This window comes from Canis lupus, chromosome 21, assembly GCF_003254725.2.
Source record: "Canis lupus dingo isolate Sandy chromosome 21, ASM325472v2, whole genome shotgun sequence".
Classification (NCBI taxonomy): Eukaryota; Metazoa; Chordata; class Mammalia; order Carnivora; family Canidae; genus Canis; species Canis lupus.
Window position 1 is genome coordinate 22,001,428 of NC_064263.1, and position 23,342 is coordinate 22,024,769.

Consider the following 23,342-nt stretch of genomic DNA (forward strand, 5'->3'; position numbering starts at 1 on the left):
TTTGAATTTTTAAAAATTAGCTGACAAAATATCAGTCCCTATTATACCTTACAAAAAGGCTTCTACTGTGATATATTCAGTTCAATTCAACAAGCATTAACTGAGTGCCTCCTATTAGCTAAATTCAGTTATGGTTACAAAGATAAGCTCCAGTCATTTGCCTTAATAAAGCATACAGTCTAATGGAAGAGACAGGTAGATAAGATGCCAATAAGTGGAGATATGATAAAGAGATAGAGAGTACCACGGGGAGCACAGTAGAGGGGTACTTATGAAAGATGACAGAGAAAAGAAACCAGGGAAGCTAGCCTTAAGGGTGTGTAACAGTTGGCCTTAACAAACATGGTAAATGAAGGCATCACCAAATAATCTGTACAAAGCCCCTTGAGAAAAACTTTAAACATTTGTAACTTTTGCTTTTAAAAAAGATTTATTTATGAGTGCACACGCACAAGAGTGGGGTGGGGGGGCAAAGGAGGAAGGAGAGGGAGAGAATCTCAAACAGATTCTAAGGTGGGCGTGGAGTCTGACGCAGGGCTTGATCCCAGGACCCTGAGATCACAACCTAAGCTGAAACCAAGAGTCGGACACTTAACTGACTAAGCCATCCAGGCATCCCTTGTTATTCTTGCCTTTTTTAAATTTTATTTTAAGATTTACTCATTTATTTGAGAGAGGAAGAGAACACAAACAGGAGGGTCAGAGGTAGAGGGAGAGAGAACCTCAAGACTCTGTAGTGAGCACAGAGCCCCAAGCAGGGCCCGATCTTACAACCCTGAAATTATGACCTAAGCAGAAACCAAGAGTCAGAGACTTTTAACCAACTGCACTACCCAATGCTCCATTAGTCTTGCTTAAAAAAAAAAAAAAAAATCACTTACTGTTTGAAATGAGGTGACAGAAGTAAACAGTTACTGCACTCATTTTACTAAAGAAATGAGGAAGCAGAATCACTGAGGTCTTTTTTCCAAAGGAAAAATTAGAAAGTGCGAAGGTGGAAAATCAATGGAAGACGGGGAGCTCACAAACTGTGGGTTAAAGCCACACACAATATACTGTGAGATAAAAAAAATTAAAATGTAGTGGGATGACCATTCTAAAAGGTAAACTGGCCACTTAATCATGCTTTACTCAAGGACTGTTTTTGCCTAAACCTTTTTAAATGTTGTCTTGTACTGTTTATTGTATAGCATTAAAAGTCTGATTTTCAGAGATCTCTACAATTTACTTCCTTTCAACAATCTATTTCGAATGCAAAGAAATGTAATAGAAGAGCATTACCTTTCTCTATACAATGTTTTCTATTTTGCCACCTTAAAGAAAACTATCAATTTTTGCTAAAGCATATCAGTTTTGAGATATAATTCACATACTATAAAATTAATTTACCTAAAGTGCACAATTCACTTGTTCGTAAATGTTCAGGTTATGCAGCTATCATTATCTAATTTTAGAAGTTTCATCATCCCAAAGAGAAATTTCACATCTATTAGTAGTCATTCCTTATTTGTCCTCAAACCCCCTCATTCCTCAGCCCTAGTCGACTACTAATGTAATTTTTTGTCTCTACAGATTTGCCTGTTCTAGAGTTTTCATATAAATGGAATCATACAATATGTATCTTTTCTGTCTGGTTTCTTTCACTTAGCATATTTTCAAGGTTCACTCATGTTATAGTATATTTCAATAATTCATTTCTTTCATGGATGAATAATATTCTATTCTATGAATATACTACATTTTATTTATCCATTCATCAGTTGATGGACCTTGTTACAAATTACATGCTTGTGTCCCCACTCCACCCATTTGGGGCTTTAACACCAAATGTGACAGTATTTGGGTGTGGAGCCATCAGAAAGTAATTAAGTTTAGATGAGGTCATGAAGGTAAGGCCCTGGGATCCCTGGGTGGCACAGCGGTTTGGCGCCTGCCTTTGGCCCAGGGCGCGATCCTGGATACCCGGGATCGAATCCCATGTCGGGCTCCTGGTGCATGGAGCCTGCTTCTCCCTCTGCCTGTGTCTCTGCCTCTCTCTCTCTCTCTCTCTCTCTCTCTCACTGTGTGACTATCATAAATAAATAAATAAATAAATAAATAAATAAATAAATAAATAAATAAATAAATAAATAAAAATTGGAAAAAAAAAATGAAGGTAAGGCCCTCATGATGGGATTAGTGTCCTCAGAAGACAAGGAAAAGATAGGACCTCACTCTCAATCTGCCTGGCTTGCAACAGGACAGGCCATGTGAGGACATGGAGAAGTAAGTAACCTTCTGCAAGCCAAAAAGATCTTACCAGGAACCAAATCAGCCAGCACCTTAATTCTGGACTTCCCTGCCTCCAGAACTGTGAGAGAGAAGTCTGCTGTTCAAGCCACTCAGTCTATGGTATACCTAAGAGTGGAATGTATGGACCATATGGTATAATTCTGTGTTTAGCATTTTGAAGAACTGCCGAAGTGTTTGTCAAAAGCAGCTGCACTATTTTCCACTCCCATGAGCAATATATGAATTTCTCTACATCCTCCCAATACTTGTTACTGACTGTCTTTCTGATTACAGCCAATCTAATGGATTGAAGTGGTATTCACTGTGGTTCTGATTGGCATTTCCCTAATGATTGCCTCCTGTAGAATGTTCTTTATTATAGATTTATTTTTCTAATGGACTTTTTTATTTTTTAAAGATTTTATTTATTTGAGAGAGATACAGATATAGTGAGAAAGAGCACAAGCAGGGAGGAGAGGGAGAAGTAGGTTCCCCACTGAGCAGGGAGCCCAACATGGGCCTTCATCCCGGATGCTGGGATCATGACCTGAGCCGAAGGCAGACACTTAACCAACTGAGCCTACGTAAGCATCTCTTTTTTTGGAGCAGTTTTAGGTTTACAATAAAATTGAGGAGACAATACAAAGACTTTCCATACAAACCCTGCCTCCTCACATGCATAGCGTCTCTCACCATCAAGATCCCCTATCCCAATGGTATATTTGTTACAACCAATGTACCTACACTGGTATATCGTTATCACCCAAAGTCCACAGCTTACATTTTATGGTTCACTCTCGGGTATGGACAAATTTATAATGACTTGTATTCACCATTATCATAGAGAACTGTTTCATTATCCTAAATTCCTTTGCTTTGCCATTTCATTTCTCCCTCTATTTGAACCCTGGCAACCATTGATCTTTTTATGGTCTCCATAGTTTTGCCTTTTACAGAGTATCAATAGTTGGAATCATTGGTTAGTAATACGTATTCTTTCACTTAGTAATAGGCATTTAAGGTTCCTTCTTGTCTTTTCATTGTTTGATACTTCACCTCTTTTTAGCACTGAATAAATATTTCATTGTCAAAAGGCATCACAGTTTACCTATCCATTCACCTACTAAAGGACATCTAGGTTGCTTCCAAGCACAGCCTTATAAAGCTATTATAAACAACTGTGTGCAGGTTTTTGTGTGAGGACAAGCTTTCATTTCTTTTGGATAAATACCAAAAAGTGTGACTGCTGAATCATATGATAAGTATATTTAATTTTGCAAGTCTGTCTACCATTTTGCATTCCCACCACTAATGAATGAGAGTTCCTGCTGCTCCACTCATTTCCTTTTCAATAAATATTTACTGGGCCCTCAACAGGTTCCAAGCATTTCCTCTGAAATAAATGAGTGAACAAGAGAAATAGGGTTCCTGTCCTCAGAATTTTAAGCCATTAAAAATATGAAAAGGGCCATTTCAGAGCTTGGGAGTCTATTATATACTGGGGTTATAACAACATCTAGGGAGTCAGAGGATGGCTATTGGGGGAAGTAACACATAAGATAGGGCTTGAAGGATAAACTGGAGTTAAGCAGGTAAAAGGATTTTTTAACAAATGAGCTCATTCTGTGTAGAAGGATCAGGCAGATGTAAAGGGCAAGGTAGTACGTTTAAAAAATGAAAGATCTGGGCAGCCCGAGTGGCTCAGTGGTTTAGCGCCATCTTCAGCCCAGGGCGTGATCCTGGAGACCCAGGATCGAGTTGGGCTCCCTGCATGGAGCCTGCCTCTTCCTCTGCTGGTGTCTGTGCATCTCTCTCTGTGTGTCTCTCATGAATAAATAAATAAAATCTTAAATAAATAAATACATAAATAGTCATAATAAAATCTGATTCAGATTTGTACTTTATCCTAAAGACAAAGTACATTGTTGAAAAACTGCGCATATACACATGCATACATACAGGGACTAATATAACTTTGCATTTTTAAAAATATTGCTTTAGTTACAAGGTAGGAAAATGTCTAAAGGAGTGGTCTCTCAACTTTGATGGCAAAAAAAATTTTTTAGAAACCTCACATATATATATATTTATTTATAAACTGTATATACACTACTGTGTTAAGACACTACATACATTTTAAGACACAAAAAGTAGAAACTTAGGAGAATGAGGTAAAGAAAGAGGTAACAAAAAAAAAAAAGAAAGAGGTAACATATATACAAATAGAAGTCACAAAGTTTTCTTTGTGCACCTCAACAGATCATTTTCCTTACCACGTTGGGCTGGGAGCATTCTACTTGATGACTACAAGTTTAAATAATAACGACTAAACTTGCAAGGCATACATGAAGCTTCATAATCTAATTCCACTAATTTATTTTACTGCAATTTGTAGTTCAGTCACACCTGACCGATCTTTTTTTTTTTATGTCATCTTTTGTGAAGCTTTTTTTTTCCTTTTTAAAGATTTTATTTATTTATTCATGAGAGACACACAGAGAGGCAGAGACACAGGCAGAGGGAGAAGCAGGCTCCATGCAAGGAACCCGACATGGGACTCGATCCCGGGCCTTCAGGATCATGCCCTGGGCTACAGGCGGCCGCCACCGGGGCTGCCCCTGACCGGTCTCTTATCTCACACTATCAACTTCTAGTCTCCTCTGCCTTTGCTGGTCTTGTGATTAGCTCATCCTTTCAACCTGAAAATTTATCCCCTGACTCCAATCCCACCTGCCTATAACCTATGTCTCTGTTCACTGAAATGTCACACAACTTGGGGCACTTGGCTGGCTCAGTCGGAAGAGCATGAGACTCTTGATCTTGGGGTAGTGAGATCAAGCCCCATGATGGGTGTAGAGATTACCAAAACAAAAACAAAAACATGAAATCTTACACAATTTCTAGATCCAACTAATTTTTGCTCATTCCTGTTAGCTTCTTGTGAAACAATTTCAAACTTCAGAACTGTTTAAACAATGGTAAAGTGCTGGGTATGTTCTACTCAGAATCACCATTTCTAATATTTTGATATATACACCCATATATGTGTGTATACCTAAATGTATGTATATGTAAATATATTATGTATACACATATAATTATTTTTATGAACCATTTATGAGTAAACTGAATACCTCACATCCCTTAACCCTTAATATTTCAGTGTGTATCCCATATCCATTTTATTATTTTTTCTCATATCTATTTTTTTTAATTTTTATTTTTTTAAAGATTTTACTTATTTATTCATGAGAGACACACAGAGAGAGGCAGAGACACAGGCAGAGGGAGAACAGGCTCCATGCAGGGAGCCTGATGTGGGACTCGACCCCAGGTCTCCAGGATCACACCCTGGGTTGAAGGCGGCGCTAAACCGCTGAGCCACCCAGGCTGCCCTCCCATATCCATTTTACACTTGATCTTAGCCAAAAGGCCGAGAAGCGATCCCCATATCCATTTTAAAAGTCACCTCCTAGTCAAATCTTCCTCTGCTTTGTCTTCCATTAAGACAACCATACAAGACATATATAAGAAATAGTGTTTAACTAGGCAAGTAGTTATCAGCTTTTAGAGAATGCTATTTTGCCTAGAGAACCTTATAAATGCTATGTCCTTGTTCTAGAAACTCCTAATTCAGTGAGTACTCTGGTACCTGTATTTTAAAGGCCTGCCAATGATTTTGCTGAATATCAAAAGTCAAAGATCACTGTCAAATTTTAAGATTCATAAAGGCATGGTCCAGCTTTCTATAGTTCACTAAAGAATCTCCAGAACCTAGCACAGTGCTGAACATATAAAGAACATTTATTAAGTACTCGCTAATTGATTTTTTTTCTTCCTCCTCAGTGATCCAGCACTTCACATTAGAGTATGTGTATGTGTATGTGTAGTAGAGGGTAGCGAGGAATGTCTCTGAATTGAGAAAATATAATAGGGGAAAAGAGTTCCAAAGAGGAAAAACATTATTTCAGTAGAATGTAGACAGTAAGAACAGAAAGGCCTGCCTCACAAGCTGATGTCTGAGATAGAACTTAAGAGAGATTCTAAGGCAGATACAGCGAGGGAGAACATGCAAGTGGAGAACACATATACAATTTGAGTAAAGGTATGGAGATGTGGACAATGCTTAAGAATAGGCATTTCATTCAATAGAACTGGAGTATCAGAGAGGAAGAGAAAATATGTCAGAAAGGTGAGCTGGTAGCATATAGTGTTTTTAGTTTGCACCTGTTATACCAGTGCCAGGTATAGTACTTTATATACTCTACCTCCAAAACTTTCAAAAGATCCACAACGTATTCCCACATTATTGTTCCCATTTTGTACAGGAAGAAAGTGATGTTTGGAAAGGTTATGAAACTGACCAAGGTCAAATAGCTAGTAAGTGGCAGAGCTCATATTAGAAAAAAGTCCTTCTGTTCTAAAGCCTTGCCTAGTGTCACATTTACTCTTGGAAACAATTAAGAGAAACCACAGAATTTTGATAAGGCTGTATGGTGGCAGGTATCCAAAGGAAGAGAACTTTTACTTAGGAAAAGAATGCATGATGTCCCATGTTACCTGTGAAGTTGGTAAGTAGTATAATGAGAAGTATAGGTTGTCAATTAGAAAGACAAAAATGGAAAGAAAGAGGCTGATCCTAGAGATCACAAAGACAGAACCTGAAGACTTGGCTAATGAAGGGATATGGGAATACCAAGAAGGGGGACTAGTCAAGGATGAAACTGTAGTTTTGTACCCAGGACATAAGGAAACTTGTGGCACAGGAAACAAAGGCAGGAGGTAGCTTGCAAAGGGAAGGAGAAAAATAAACTAGAATGTCCAAAAGCAAGCCTCTACCGTGAGCCAGATGGGAAATTCAGCCACATGCCTACATTTCACAAGAAATCAAAGTAGAGTTCAGGAACTATTTTGGTCACTTTCCCTCTAATCCGTGGTTAACACAGACTCTCTCCAGACACATTAAAATAATGGGAAGAGGGACACTTGGGTGGCTCAGTTGGTTGGGCATCTGCCTTTGGCTTGGATCATGATCTCAGTGTCCTGGGACTGAGTCCTACATCAGGCTCCCTGCTTCTGCTCTCTGTCAAATAAATAAATAAAATCTTTAAAAAAAATAATGGAAAGAAAATGAGGGGTGACTGGCTGGCTCAGTCAGTAAAACATGGGACTCTTCATCGCAGGGTTGTGAGTTTGAGCCCCCACGTTGGATGTAGGGGCTTACATCCAATATTTACTTAAAAATAAAATCTTCAAATATATATAACAGGAAAATAAGACCAAGAGTATAAACAGTGATAACTAAGTCTCTTAAAATAATTTATCATACGGACTATACCCAGACCCAGGGGAAAACTATGATGTGCTTATGTGCTTTAATGGGGAGGAAGGGAGTAAAAACCCTTCTAGCTGTAAATCTCAACAAGTCACAAAAGCAAGATTTTTATTTTTTAATTTTTTAAAAAAGATTTTATTTATTTATTCATGAAAGATACACACAGAGAGAGAGAGAGAGAGAGGCAGAGACACAGGCAGAGGGAGAAGCAGGCTCCATGCAGGGAGCCTGATGTAGGACTCAATCCCAGGTCTCCAGGATCACACCCTGAAGGGGTGAAGGCAGGTGCTAAACTGCTGAGCCACCCGGGCTGCCTTTTTTCTTAATTTTTTTAAAAAGATTTTATCTATTTATACACGAGACACACACAGAGAGAGGCAGAGACATAGGCAGATGGAGAAGCAGGCTCCTCAAGGGGAGCCTGATGTGGGACTCGATCCTGGGATTCCAGGATCACACCATGAGCTGAAGGCAGATGCTCAACCGCTGAGTCACCCAGGCATCCCAAAAGAACAATTTTTAAAACCCCACCAAAATTAGTAATATCTACATACTTTTACAAAAGACTTTATTTATGAGTATGCATTTTTTATTTTTTTATTTTTTTATTTTTTTGCATTTTTTAAATTAAAGGTTTTATTATTTATCTGAGAGAGACATACAGACAGCGTGAGCTGGGGGAAGGGTCAGAGAGAGGGGGCAGAGAGCAGACTCCCTGCTAAGCATGCAGCCCAACGCGTAGCTTGATGCCAGGACCCTGATACCATGACCTGAGCTGAGGGCAGACACTTAACCAATGGAGTCACCCAGGTACCCCTATGAATATGAATCTTAAAATGAAAAATAAGCTTGTAATTTAAGGCTGTACATAAAATTGTCTTGACAAGATACAGGTATCTAGAAATTAGAAACTTTAATGAGTCAATGCTGATCAAAACTTAAGAAGGGATAATTTATTGTGATAAGAATATGAATCAAAACAAAATTAGAGGTACCAAATAAAATGCTTTCAAAAGCCAGATGTGGAAATATAAGTCAGTCAGATATTTAAGAATCAAACTTATTTTCATTAGATGAGAAATGTGGGCAAGGTATAATTTCAGGTTTTGTTATTCAATTCAGGAAAAGACAGGAAAAAATATTCTACAGATGTTCAGTATTATTTTTTTCTCAACAGAACATATTTTCTATAGTTATAAGAAGGCTCTCAAAAGATAATCAGCTTGGGAACCTGTTTTTTCCTTTTTAAATCACAAAGGTGCTAAAACAAATTTAGTGTAAGCATATTCTCCCAACCACAATGCTCTCTAAAACCTAATAAAAAAATCAATTAATGTTCCCTTAAGATTAAAGTACATAGCTAGTTCACTTAGATTTTAGGTAAGTTAGAGATACTGGTATGTCAAGAAGAGTGTAAGACTGGAACTCATGATGACTACAGAGTGAGGACCCAGTTCTCAATGGGCAATCTTTTTTTTTTTTTAAATAAGATTTTATTTATTTATAGGACAGAGAGAGAGCACGAGAGCAAGTGCACAAGCAGGGGCAGTGGTAGAGTCTACCTCTGGGAGAAGTGGGCTCCCTATTAGGCGACCTGAGGCTCCATTCTCAGGACCCTGAGATCATGACCTGAGCCAAAGGCAGACGCTTAAACTGACTGAGCCACCCAGAGGCCCTTTAATGGGTAATTTTTTTATTTTTTTAATGGGCAATCTTAAATCCACATGTCTGACCCTCAGTTTCTCACCTATAAAATGTAAAACAATATTCTTATCTCTTTCAGTACTATAAGACTATATTTATGACTATTTTTGTGTTCTTTAAAAGTATCAGATTTTTATAGATTAAATTTCAAAGTCCATATTCAGTCTAAATAAACCTTTTTTTTATTCATTTCCCTTTCTTTATATTTTTTTAAAAATTTTTAAAAAAATTTTTCAATTTTTAAATTTGCCAACTATAGCATAACATCCAATGCTCATCCTGCCAAGTGCCCCCTCAGTGCCCATCACACAGTCACCCCAACCCCCCGCCCACCTCCCCTTCCACTACCCTTTGTTCATTTCCCAGAGTTAGGTGTCTCTCATGTTTTGTAGTCTAAATAATTCTATATAAATCTATAAATCTAAGTCAAAGGGTGCCTGAGTGGCTCAGTCAGTTAAGCAACCAACTCTTGATTTCAATTTCTGCTCAGGTCATGATCTTGGGGTCGTGAGTTCAAGCCCTGCACTGGGCTATGTGATGGGCATGCAGCTTGCTTAAGATTCTCTCTCTCCCTCTCCCTCTTGCCTTGCCTCCATCCCTCTCCTCGCCCTCCTCAATATAATCAGTCTAAATCTTTAGCCTAAGATCATTCTCTGGCTCTGTGTGAACACTAAAGATCTTCATTTTTATCTATCAGTATTCTGTATTGCCACCACCTCAGGACCAATACTCTCCTTCCTTCTCTGAAACAGCATGTCTCCTAACAAAGGCCAATTGGGCTCTTGTGCTCTAGGATATCATTTATTCTCCTGTATCTTCAATTTATCATCACCTTTCTCTCTTGCATCATTAATGTCTACTTCTCTAGTGGATTTTTCACATATTCTCTAATACCTCCAAAAGTTACCCTTCAGTCCCATTACCTATGCCTTTTAATTTTCCTGAGTTTTCAAAAGAACTGCCTCTACTTCCTCACCTTCTTCCCCCATCTATTCCTCAAATCCATCCACACTGCTACAACTGCCCTTTTCTGTCTTCATCTCACTCAATCTTTTAGTGGCATTTAGTAACTGAAACACTTTTCTCTCTAGTATTCTGTAATGCCCAATTCTCCTGGGTTTTCTTATCTCATGATTGCTTCTTCTGAGGTTCCTCTGTTGGCTCCTTCTATCCTTAAGGTCTAAGTCAGGGGCTGTAAATTCAAATGCCCAGAGAGGCATTTGAGTAAAATACCTAAGTGAAGAATGATAAGGAAACAGTAGAGATTGTGGTCAACTGTACAGACTATTCTAAAGAGAAAAGCTTGGCTGACTGCTCCCATGCAGAAATACAAGCCAAGTGATGTTGCATCTTCTAATTATTCAAGAGGGTACAAAGATCTGGATATCTATGGGAACTCTCTCAATTTTCAAATATAGGCAACCAATTTTAAAATGGTTAAATCTGGGGTGACTGGGTGGAGTTGGTTAAGACATTCGCCTTGGGCTCAGGTCAGGATCCTAGGTTTCTGGGACTGAGCTGCTCATCCACATCCACACATCTACATCTGGCTTCCTGCTCAGCAGGGAGTCTGCTTCTCTCTCCCTCTGTCCCTCCCCCCCTGCTTGTACTCTCTCTCTCTCAAATAAATAAAATCCTTTAAAAATAAATAATAAATAAATAGGTTCAATTTTTAAAATATGGGCCAATTAAAACATGTCTGCATGACAGATTCTACCTTTGGGTTATGAACTTGTGATATTTATATGCATCTTTCGCCATCTTCCCCTCTTGCATTCATTCCCCAACTTTATGACAATGCTGCCTAAAGCCCCCTCTGAACTCCAATCTCACATATTGTAACACCTACTTGACTCCTCATTTAATGACTCACAGGCATTTCAAACTTAACATAACCAAAATAGAATGCCAGATCTTCTCTCTACACAGTTGCTCAAACTAGAAATGTAGAAAGTCAGCTAAAATTTGTTTTTTTTTTTAACTCCCACAATTTAACTCATTAATGAGCCCTCCAGGCACATCTCTAAAATTAGTCATCTACTTCTCTCCAGTCTCCACTGTCCTAGTCTAAACCACTATTACCTCTCACCTGCACCACTACAACGGTCTTAACTTGTTTCCCAGCTTGTATTTTTACTGTCCACAAATCCATTCTCCTCAAAGTAGTCACAGTGATCTTTTAAAAACATAAATAGGACCATATCATATTCCTGCTAAAAACCCTCCACTGGCTTTTAGAATAAAATCCAGACTCTTTATTTTGGCTCTGCATGATCTGGCCCTTGCCTAAATCTTTCCAACCTCATATTCTGCTGCTTTCCCCTTTAACTACTAAAGATCGTTAGGGGAGAGTGAGAAAGGAAACAGCTATTTACAACGTGGTGTATTAAATGCTGTGGTAAAGATATGCGTTGTATTCAGTGGGAGCACAGAAAAGGGTCACCCAATTCTATGAGGGACTGAAAAAGGTTTAAAGGCAAGATTTCTAGAGGAAATGACACTACACCAAGTCAGGAAGGATAGACATGCTGAATTTACCTGACAAAAGAGGTTAAAGGCAGATATGTAAAAATATAGATGGTACTAAAATCAGCAAGTAGTTTGATATAAAGTGTAAAGCATACGTGGGAGAGTTGTAGAAGATGAGGCGGTAAGGCAGAGTCCATATTAGGACCAACCGGCCACAACACACAGATTTTCAAATAGGTTGATCTTTCTTTTTTAAAAAAAGATTTGTTTATTATTAGAAAGGAACAGACAGAGAGAGAATCCCAAAGGAGACTCCACACCCAGCACGGAGCCTGACACCTGGTAGATCTCACAACTCTGAGATATAACCTGAGCCGAAATCAATAGTGCTCAACCAACTGTACCACCAAAACGCCCCTCAAACACGTTTTTGTTTTTTTTTTAAGATTTTATTTATTTATTCATGAGAGACACAGAAAGAGAGAGGCAGAGACACAGGCAGAGGGAGAAGCAGGCTCCATGTAGGGAGCCCGATGTGGGATTCGATCCCGGAACTCCAGGATCACACCCTGAGCCAAAGGCAGATGCCCAACTGCAGAGCCACCCAGGTTATTCCTTTTAAATAGAAAATGGTTGGGATGTCCAGGTGGCTCAGTGGTTGAGCGTCTGCCTTTGGCTCAGGGCATGATCCTGTGGCCCCAGGATCGAGTCCGCATGGGGCTTCCTCCATGGAGCCTGCTTCTCCCTCTGCCTATGTCTCTGCTTCTCTCTCTCTGTGTGTGTCTCTCATGAATTAATACATAAAATCTTTTTTTTAAAAAATGGTTGAAATGAAAGTTGCATGCTCGGCTGAAGAACACTGGTGAGATTTAGCACAGTAAACCAGTTCTCACCATTGACCCGCTACTATTTGCTAACAGGTGTAAATGTTCTGGATAGTACACAAACTGGTACAAGTAAGAAATTCAATAGAATTGAGTTATTTAAGCCAAAGGAACAAATGTGAAATGTGTGAAAACAAAACAACATTCATTGATCCTTAAATAATGCAAATTAGAAATACTAGAGATACTTTAAAAAAGAATCTAAGCTTGGGACCTTTGGGTGGCTCAGTGGTTAATCATCTGTCTTTGGCTCAGGGTGTGATCCTGCCATCCCCGCATGGGGCTCCCCATAGGGAGCCTGCCTCTCCCTTTGCCTATGTCTCTGCCTCTCTCGAATAAATAAATAAAATCCTAAAAAAAAAAAAAAAAAAAAAAAGGAATTCTAAGCTTTCCTTTTCTTCTTCTTACCTGCAAACTGATTCAATCACATGGAAAATCAAACAATTAATGTCTGGTGACTCTTAGGCAACATTTCATCAGTATGTTTCCCTTAAAAAATCTAAGGTATCAAAGTTAAAATCAAATTCACATTTAAAAAAATTAAAAAATAAAATTCACATTTGTAGGAATTATCTAGAATATTCCAAAAACAAGTAACAGTGACAAGCTTCCCTACATGACCATGGCTAGTGAAAACTGAGGCAGCTGAAATAGTAATGGAATTTAAATAAAAAGGTCACTGTACCATCCACATATTCTAATTAGATGTTCATATTCACAGCACTTCAGTACAGTTTTAAGAGTCTCTCAAGCATATAATAGAATTTCAGTGAGTTGGAACCTCTTGATTCAAATACTTTGGCGTGCTACCAAACTTTTTCAAGGTTACAAGAGAATACAGATATGTTCTGATACCCATTTATTTTTATCCATTTGACTGACCACATCACGGCAAGAGTGTAAAGGGTCTTTGGAATCAGATCTAAACTAGAATCCCAATTCTATCACTTATTACTTATCAACTTTGGCAAGTTGCTTAACTCTCTTTGAGACTCAGCTGCCTAAGTTGTAAAATAAAAGTGTAACAATGTTTATCATGAAAAGTCATTATGAGGATTATCTAGCATGTACCTGGCATACAATAGGCATCAACAAATTTTATTTTATAATCCTTAACTCAAACTATTAAAAAATTCATGTACATAGAGAATGAGTCATTAGATGTAGGTTAGCTCATTTGCCATGACAGAAATTAAATGGTTAAGAAATACTATGAGTTCCTTTTAAATTCTATCACGATTTATCAAAATGTGTAAGAAGGACTTAGAATAAATGAAAAAAGATAAGGGCATATTACTATGAAGTATCAAAGGTATTAATGGTTTAAAGTATGATTATTTAAAAATTATGACCCTAAGTCATAATTTTTTGGTGTTATTTGGTGGTGTCAAAACAATGCCAGCTGCAATTATAGGGTATCATAATCCTACTTTCCCTGTGAAGTTAGCACTCACAAGAGAAATAAAATGCACTACCATATTAGAGAAGCAGTAGAGTGTAGTGATTAAGGAATGAGCTTTGGAGAGTTGTCCTAAGAAGTTTGGACTTTATCCCTAAACTGATGGGAAGTAATTTAGGGTATTTAATAAGAGCTTTTCTAATCTATTACTTACCTAGTATATAACATTATAGTAACACATACATATGCAGAGGCCAGTATATCTATTTAGCCTTATCAGTGTATTTTGGATTACTTTCTCCCATCCCATTCCCAATGAGGATGCTGCAACATTAGTAGCAGACGGGGTATTTTAGAGTGGTAGGTAGACTAATGACTACCAAAGATGTCTATATCCCAGCCCCAGAATCTGTGAATGAATATGTCACTTTATCTTAAATGGTAAAAATGACTTTGCAAACATGATTAAATTAAGGACCCTGAGTTGAGGAGATTATCCTAGATTACTGCAGCATGCCCAACCTAATCACCTGAGTCCTCAAAAGTAGGAATCTTTGGGAGATGTGACTGGAAAAATGCTCAGAGATGTAAATTTATGTAGCTTTGAAGATCCAGGAAAAGGGCCATAAGCTTAGGAAGCCTAGAGAATGTTAGAAAGGGGCCATAAATCATATAGGCTGGAAAAAAAGGAAACCAATTCTCCCCTAGAGGGTCAGAAAGAAACACAGACCTGCCAACCTTAATTTTAGCCCACTGAGATATGTACTAAAATTCTAATCTACAGAACCACAAGATAATAAATGTATTTATTGTTTTAAGCCACTTAATTTGTGGTGCTTTGTTATAATAGCAATAGAAAATCAACATGATTACTAACAGATGGCTAGCATGTTAGTTAATAAACTGATGTCTTTAAAAAACTCTTGCCTACGAACTTCGACTCCTCTGAAGACTCAGAAAAGTAAAGAGGCAAGTTAGAAACTGGGAAAACATATTCATGATACACATATCTGACTGAGGATTAATATCCAGAAAATGTGATACAAAAATGAGTAAGGAAAAGACAGACAACCCAATTTTAAAACGGGTAAAAGATTTATAGAGGCACATTATAAAAGATGATATCCAATAGGCCAACAAGCTTTTGACAAGAACTCAACATCATTACTCAATGGAGAAATACAAATTAGAACCTCAGGAAGACACCACTACACATCAAACAGAATGACTAAAATTAAAAAGACTTATAACTATAGGCAACAATGTGGAATAACTGGAACTCTCAGAGACTGCTGGTAGGAGCACAAAATGGTTCAACCATTAAAAAAATTCTTCGGTAGTTTCTAAATAAATTTAAGGAGGCTACCGTATGACCTAGCCATTCTACACCCAGGCATATATACAAAAGAAATGAGTGCGTATGTCCATCAAAAGACATATACAACAGGGGCACCTAGGTGGCACAGTTGGTTAAGCGTCTAACTCTTGGTTTCGGGTCAGGTCATAAATCTCAGGGTCCTGGGATTGAACCCTGTTGTCACGCTCCATGCTCAGTGTGGAATCTGCTTAAGATTCTCTTCTCCCTCTGCCCTTCTTCCTCATGCTCTAAATAAATGAATAAATAAAATCTTAAATTAAAAAAAACAACATATACAAGAATGTCCACAGAACCTTATAAAAGTCCCAAGCCAAAAAAAACATAAATGCCCATTAACAGGAAAATGAGCAAATATATTATATTCACACAATGAAATATTACATATCAATAAAAAAAGAATGAACTACTGATATAAACAACATAGATGAATCTCAAAAACATTACATCAAGTGAAAGAAGCCAGAGGCCAGAGTAAATACTTTGTGACTCCATTAACATAAAGTTCAAGAACACGCAAATTAATATATGGAAATAGAAGTTTCTAGGGCAACTAAAATTTTCTATATATTGATCTGGGTGGTGGTTACATGGTAAAATCTCACTGAGCTGTATTTTTACTTAAGATTTGCATATTTTACTATATGTCAAATATACCTCAACTTTAGAGAAAAAAAAAAAGGACTGGGAGGTGGAAACCTTTTGTCTGCTGTGCTCCAGTATGTACTTTGCCCATCAACTACCCCCATGTAAGTGATTTGCTTTAGTACCATTGATACTGTTTCTGGAACTGGAACATTTATCCATGTTGTCCATGCAGAACCATGCAGGCAGGTTAAGGAACAAACAAATGTTCCACAGGTAGAAGAAAAGAATACAAAATGGTAACAACAGATGAGAGTTAATATGATAATTGAAGGGAGAAGGAAAATAATTCTGTTTAAGGATATCTATAGCCAAATAAGGAGAATGTCTGGACTGCCTAAGGAGGTTAAAGTCTGTTAAACAGAATGGAACTACAGCAATAATTATGGACATGATAATAACAGAAATGAGACTAGATGTTGTGCTTTTTTTAATATTTAGTTTTTAAGAAAATATTGTCATTCAATCATTGTCTTATTTTGGCTCCAGCCTAAAACACTTAGAATAAGTCAAAACTGAGGCCAGAGGAACCAGACAAAGAGCCATTACAGCTGCCTGCTTTCTGCCTTAGGCTGTATCTTACCAGGCTTTCTACTGGTTACTTTTACTATCCGTAAGGCTACTTTCCTGGCTACCTCATTTCCTCACTTCCTGTTCATTGACTATGCAGGCTACTTCGCTATCTGTGGTTCCTACTTCTCTGGTTGAGCCTGTCCCTGGGTTTTGGCTACTAGGCTGGACATGTTAATTCAAAGTACAGTCCTATAAAAACCACAACTGCATACACACAGATTAAGAAATATTAACCAAAATATGTAAACACTCTTTCTGCTGGGTGATGTTATTATTACATTACCTTTTCAACAAATTAGAAAAAAAAAGATCATTGATATTTCTGGCAATGTCTGAAAAGCTGGAACCAAAATAAAGGGTATAAGTTATAAGCTGGTTATAAAATGATTTCCAAAGGTCTTTTCCACAGCACATTGATTTTATGTCTGTTTCATTACTAACTGTAATTGCTATAATCTTAAAGGTTATTAATCTAGTATGCAATCCACTTACTTCCCCCTAGACAAAAGGCATAACGTTCTTAAGATCATTTAACATGACTTTGATTTAGTCTGGCAGTGACACACTGTAGGTAAGATCATACTAAACTTAAGGCCACTCATGCAAAGAATTTTCAATGGTCCTTCTCACGAGGAAATGACTTTGTATCTCTGACATTTCTACTTCAGTAATTTTCTACTTTACCCTTGGTCTTAGGGATAATAAAAACCTTTAATAGACTTTTTCTTGCTCTACTTTATTTATGTTTTGACTATTTTATAACTCATGTTTCTTGTTGCTAATTATCTACTTTAGATAAACGCACAACAAATACATTTGTGCAACTACAAATAGACTTTGTAGATTTGGGAGTAAAGGGAAAAATTAAATCTCAGGAGAAAAAAATCTTGTGAAAAAGATTTCTTTGGCATGGTTCTATTTTACATTAGACACAATTTTTAATTACTGGTTTATGGTATAATGATTAAAAGCATATAGATCTGAGTTCAAGGGGGCTCCCCACAGGGAGGCTGCTTCTCCCTCTGCCTATGTCTCTCATGAATAAATAAAATCTTAAAAAAAAAAAAAAGAAAGATCTGAGTTCAAGGTATTGCTCTACCATTTACAAATTATGTGATTTGGGTCAAACTATTTCTCAAATATCCATTTATAAATAATGTTAAAGAGTTCCTCATAGGTTGTGAAGAGTTTTAAATGACATAATATAAATTAATATACTTTCCACAGAGCCTGATATATTATAAATGCCCTATAAGTGATAATTATTGTTCTCTCTTCAAACTCCATCAATGTTAACAGCAAATTTTATGGCCTCATAAAAATTAATGACTAAGCCATAGTCACATGAAGCTTAGAAAATTCCAAGAGTCTTAACATCAAACACTAAATAGTAACCAGGCAGGCAGAATTTAGATTCAAACAACTTGTCTTTGCTTTTCAATTTACTCTGCTAGCTTTATTATGGGATAAGGAATACTAAATTCATTTGAATTCATTATCATCTCTCTACATAAATGTGATTTTGAAAATATTTACCTAAAACAAATACTAGATTCTTATTCTCCCTTCAATTTAATAGCATTTCTACTTTTTAAATAGACTTACTAGAAAAATAATCAGAGGTGATATCTTTGATTCTTCTATTCATCTGTTATAAGCATCTCTTCCTTTCATAAAAAGTGCATATTTAGACTACATTATAGTAGAAAAATAAACAAAGAGAGAAAAAGATTTTAGACAAAGAGACTGGAAGGTCCCAAAGCAGCTATAATTGAGATGGCAAATTAAACTGAAATCAAGCTTACCAGAACTGGCAATTGCTCAGGGACACAAGATGGGAAAAATATGAAAAAGTAACATTTTTAATTCTTCTTTAATTCGAGATGCCTGGGTGGCTCAGCAGTTGAGCGTCTGCCTTGGGCTTAGGGAGTGATCCCCGCATCCGGGATCGAGTCCCACATCGGGCTCCTTGTAGGGAGCCTACTTCTCCCTGTGCCTGTATGTCTGCCTCTCTCTTTCTGTGTCTCTCATGAATAAATAAATAAAATCTTAAAAAACAAAACAAAACTCTTCTTTAATTCTTCCTCACTATACTTGATATCTTGTCTTTGTAACACTGAAGACAATTGTTAGCATATACTCAATCATAAAATTATTTATGTAATGCCCATCTCTGCTGCTAACCTGTAAGCTCCAATCAACAATATATGTGAATGATACCCAGCACCGAACAGGTTCTCATTAAACATTTGTTGGATGAATTGAAAAATGACTAAATTCTTAGTGGATTTAGGCTCCAAGTCAGAACACAAAACACCTCATAAATTCCTAACAATCTGTCCCTAATATGCTTCAACACAAGGCCAAAGTTTCCAATTCTTCCTGTAAAATCTCCCTCAACTCCCAAAAATAAGTGCATCTCATAGTTACTAAGCATTTTTATCACAAAATTAAAACACTGAACATCTTATACAAGTATTTAGTAAATTTCCTTGATTTGTTAATCAAATCTCTATTTCTAGATAAAGTTTGTTTTATGTACATGTGGGTGTCTCTCATATACACAATACACACAATATTTTTAGTGGCGAGACTTATCTTGGTGAAAAATTCCAACAAGTACATACATGAAAAAGAAGTCTTATTAGCAAAACATGCCTGCTGTTTGAGGCGTTTAAAATAAAGCATCCATTCATTCATCAAACCTTCTCACATGTTTAGCTTGCACCAGGTATTGCTGACTGCTAGAAATCCAGAAGAGTAAGACTTTCAGGATGCTCAGATAGAACCAACAGTTAAAAACAGATTATGACAGTTAATATGGGCAGTGATATGATCTCAATCACAAAACCAAGAATAAGATATAGAAGTAACACGAAGAGAGTGATTGTTAGATCAGCAAAGATATCTCTCCTGTAATCACTGTCCATTTTTATTTCTATATTTCCTTCAAATCTCTTGTTCATTGTTAAACTGCCTGATATTCTAGCATACAGACTATAAGTGCTCAATAAATCTTTTAAAAAAGTAAACCCTTTATTTTGAAAATACTTTAAGATATTGCAGAATTTATGAAAATATTACAATGAGCTCCTATATACTCTTAACCTAGATTTACTAACATTTTCCCATATTTTATCTCTCTGAATACATAAAAAATGTACATAAAGTAAAACACACATTAGTGTTATTTTGTTGAATCACTTAAGAGTAAGTTGCTAAAAACTATGACCTTTTACCTTTAAGTTCTTTAGCATTTATCTCCCAAGTTGGGACGTTCTCTTATATAATCACAATGCAGTGATTAAATTCAGGAAACTTGTATTAATACAATATTATCTAATATACAGTCCTTATTCACATTTCACTGATTTGCCAAATATTACCCTTTAGACTTTCTTCTCCTCATGCTGAATATCCCTTATTTCATTAAGCTGTTAATCTGCAACAGTTCCTCAGCCTTTCTCTCTCTGTCATGACTAATATTTTTGAAACTTTAATTTTTTTAGTTGTTTCATAGAATGTGCCTCAGTTTGTTGTGGGGTTTTTTGTGTGTGATTGTTTTCTTACCATTTGATTCACATTATACACTTTTGGCAGTAATACTGTATAAATGATGTTTCCTTTTCAGTGCATCACACCAGGAAGAACCAGTTATTAGTTTATATCATTATTAATCATGTTAACTTTGATTCCTTGAATAAGATGGTACTTGACAGATTTCTTGTGTTGTTACCATTTTTACATTTGTAATTAATCAGTAACCTGCCAGAAGATTCTTTCAGGTTGTATAACTATTTCCCAAACACTTTCACCCAGTATTTTTAGCATTCACTGATAACTCTTGTCTGAGTCAATTATTACAATGATGGTTGCACAACAGTGATTAAATTAAAAAAAAAAACTGTTTACATTTATTAGTTGGCAATTAAGTTTTTTTTTTTTTAAGATTTATTTATTTATTTATTTATTTATTTATTTATTTATTTATTTAATTCATGAGAGGCAGAGACATAGGCAGAGGGAGGAGCAGGTTCCATGAAGGGAGCCCAATGTGGGACTCAATCCTGAGACTCCAGGATCACACCCTAAGCTGAAGGCAGACGCTCAACTGCTGACCGCTGAGGCACCCAGGCGTCCTGGCAATTAAGTTATTATTTAAATTTCAGTTAGGGGCACCGGGATGGCTCAGCGGTTGAGCATCTGCCTTTGGCTTGGGTCATGATCCTAGGGTACTGGGATCGAGTCCCACATCAGGCTCCCCACAGAGAGCCTGCTTCTCCCTGTGCCTGTGAATCTGCCTCTCATGAATAAATAAAAACTTAAAATAAAATAAATTCCAGTTATTTAATATACAGTGTAATATTAGTTTCAAGTGTACAACATAGTGATGAAACACTTCCAAACATCATCCAGTGCTCATCACAAGTGCCCTCAGTCCCCATCAAAGTTTCACCCATTCCCCCTACCTTCTCCCCGCATCTGGTAACCATCAGTGTATTCTCTATAGTTCAGTCTGTTTCTTGGCTTGGCAATTCTACTCTTTAAAAAAAAAGCTTTTCCTTCCCATACCATTTATTTGTTTGTGGATTCTTTTTTTATACCATATATTGTAATCCAATTCTGTCATTTTTCATTTGGAAGTTCCAAATGTCCTGGCTTGGCCAACTGCCTTCTGGTTATTTTGACAGGATTCTCTCACTTTTTGGACACTTTCTTACTTTCTAGATGTGCCAGACTCCTCTTGTATTCTCCTTACTCATCCCAGAAACCAGTCATTTCTCCAAGAAGTCTTCATTCCTTCAGTGAGTAAAGATTTTTAGAAAGCAAAGCCTCAAAACTAAGATGTGTTTGCTGCTACTTAAGACTCATTGCTTCTAGGTATCCTTTCAGAAGATAAAACGTGAATTTTTTTTTGTTTTAATTATACTGATACCTCTAACTCCAATCAATCAATATCAATATCAATCCAATATCACAAGGTTCTTCCTTATCTTCCCCCATTCAAATTTATATCTTCTTTCTTCCACATGAGAACTCTCCTAACAACACCATTTCAATACATTTCCTCATTTGCTTAATCCTTAAGGGCATACCAAAATAAATTTAGAATTGCTATACTCTTACACCACCAATAATAAATTAAAAAATAAATAAAAGTAAATAAAATTAGTAAACTAATAAAGTTCAAGATTTCATTGAATTTCCTTTTGTTTTCAAACTGAAGACATATAATGAAAATAACATTTAAAGTTAATTGGATTAATACTTTCACTTTCCTCCTATGTGGCTATGTTTTCTGATAAATGGTAGAATACTTTTTTTCATTATGATTATGATTTTATCTTTTCACATAAGTCTTTGTTTCACAGCCAAAATTGAGCAGAAGGTACAGTATTTCCCATATAATCCCTACTTCCCCATATGCGTATCTTCCCCATTATCAACATCCCTAGAGATGTGTTACAATTGATGAAGCTACATTAACACATTATCACCCAAAGTCCCAAAGTCCATAGTTTACATTATAATCACTCCTGATGCTGTACCCAATTGCATTAAACGTGTATATTGCCCTAGGTAACATTGATATTTTCACAATATTAATTCTGCCAATCCATGAGCATGGAATATTTTTCCATCTCTTTGTGTCTTCTTCAATTTCTTTCAGAAGTGTTCTATAGTTTTGAGGGTATAGATCCTTTACATCTTTGGTTAGGTTTATTCCTAGGTATCTTATGCTTTTGGGTGCAATTGTAAATGGGATTGACTCCTTAATTTCTCTTTCTTCAGTTTCATTGTTAGTGTATAGAAATGCCACTGATTTCTGGGCATTGATTTTGTATCCTGCCACATACCGAATTGCTGTATGAGTTCTTGCAATCTTGGGGTGGAGACTTTTGGGTTTTCTATGTAGAGTATCATGCCATCGCCGAAGAGGGAGAGTTTGACTTCTTCTTTGCCAATTTGAATGCCTTTAATGTCTTTTTGTTGTCTGATTGCTGAGGCTAGGACTTCCAGTACTATGTTGAGCAGCAGTGGTGAGAGGAGACATCCCTTTCTTGTTCCTGATCTTAGGGGAAAGGCTCCCAGTGCTTCCCCATTGAGAATGATATTTGCTGTGGGCTTTTCGTAGATGGCTTTTAAGATGTTGAGGAATGTTCCCTCTATCCCTACACTCTGAAGAGTTTTGATCAGAAATGGATGCTGTATTTTGTCAAATGCTTTCTCTACATCTAATGAGAGGATCATATGGTTCTTGGTTTTTCTCTTGCTGATATGATGAATCACACTGATTGTTTTACAGGTGTTGAACCAGCCTTGTGTCCCGGGGATAAATCCTACTTGGTCATGGTGAATAATTTTCTTAATGTATTGTTGGATCCTATTGGCCAGTATCTTGTTGAGAATTTTTGCATCCATGTTCATCAGGGATATTGGTCTGTAATTCTCCTTTTGGTTTTGGAATTAAGGTGATGCTGGCCTCATAGAACGAATTTGGAAGACTCCATCTCTTTCTATCTTTCCAAACAGCTTTAGGAGAATAGGTATGATTTCTTCTTTAAACGTTTGATAGAATTCCCCTGGGAAGCCATCTGGCCCTGGACTCTTGTGTCTTGGGAGGTTTTTGATGACTGCTTCAATTTCCTCCCTGGTTATTGGCCTGTTCAGGTTTTCTATTTCTTC

General features: G+C 36.9%; 1 protein-coding gene across 10 annotated transcripts in view; it reads right to left on the reverse strand.

Annotated features, from left to right (window-relative positions):
• ACER3 (alkaline ceramidase 3) overlaps positions 1-23,342 on the reverse strand; it is a 158,419-nt gene that overhangs the window by 84,748 nt on the left and 50,329 nt on the right. The gene's annotated exons all lie outside the window — the stretch shown is intronic.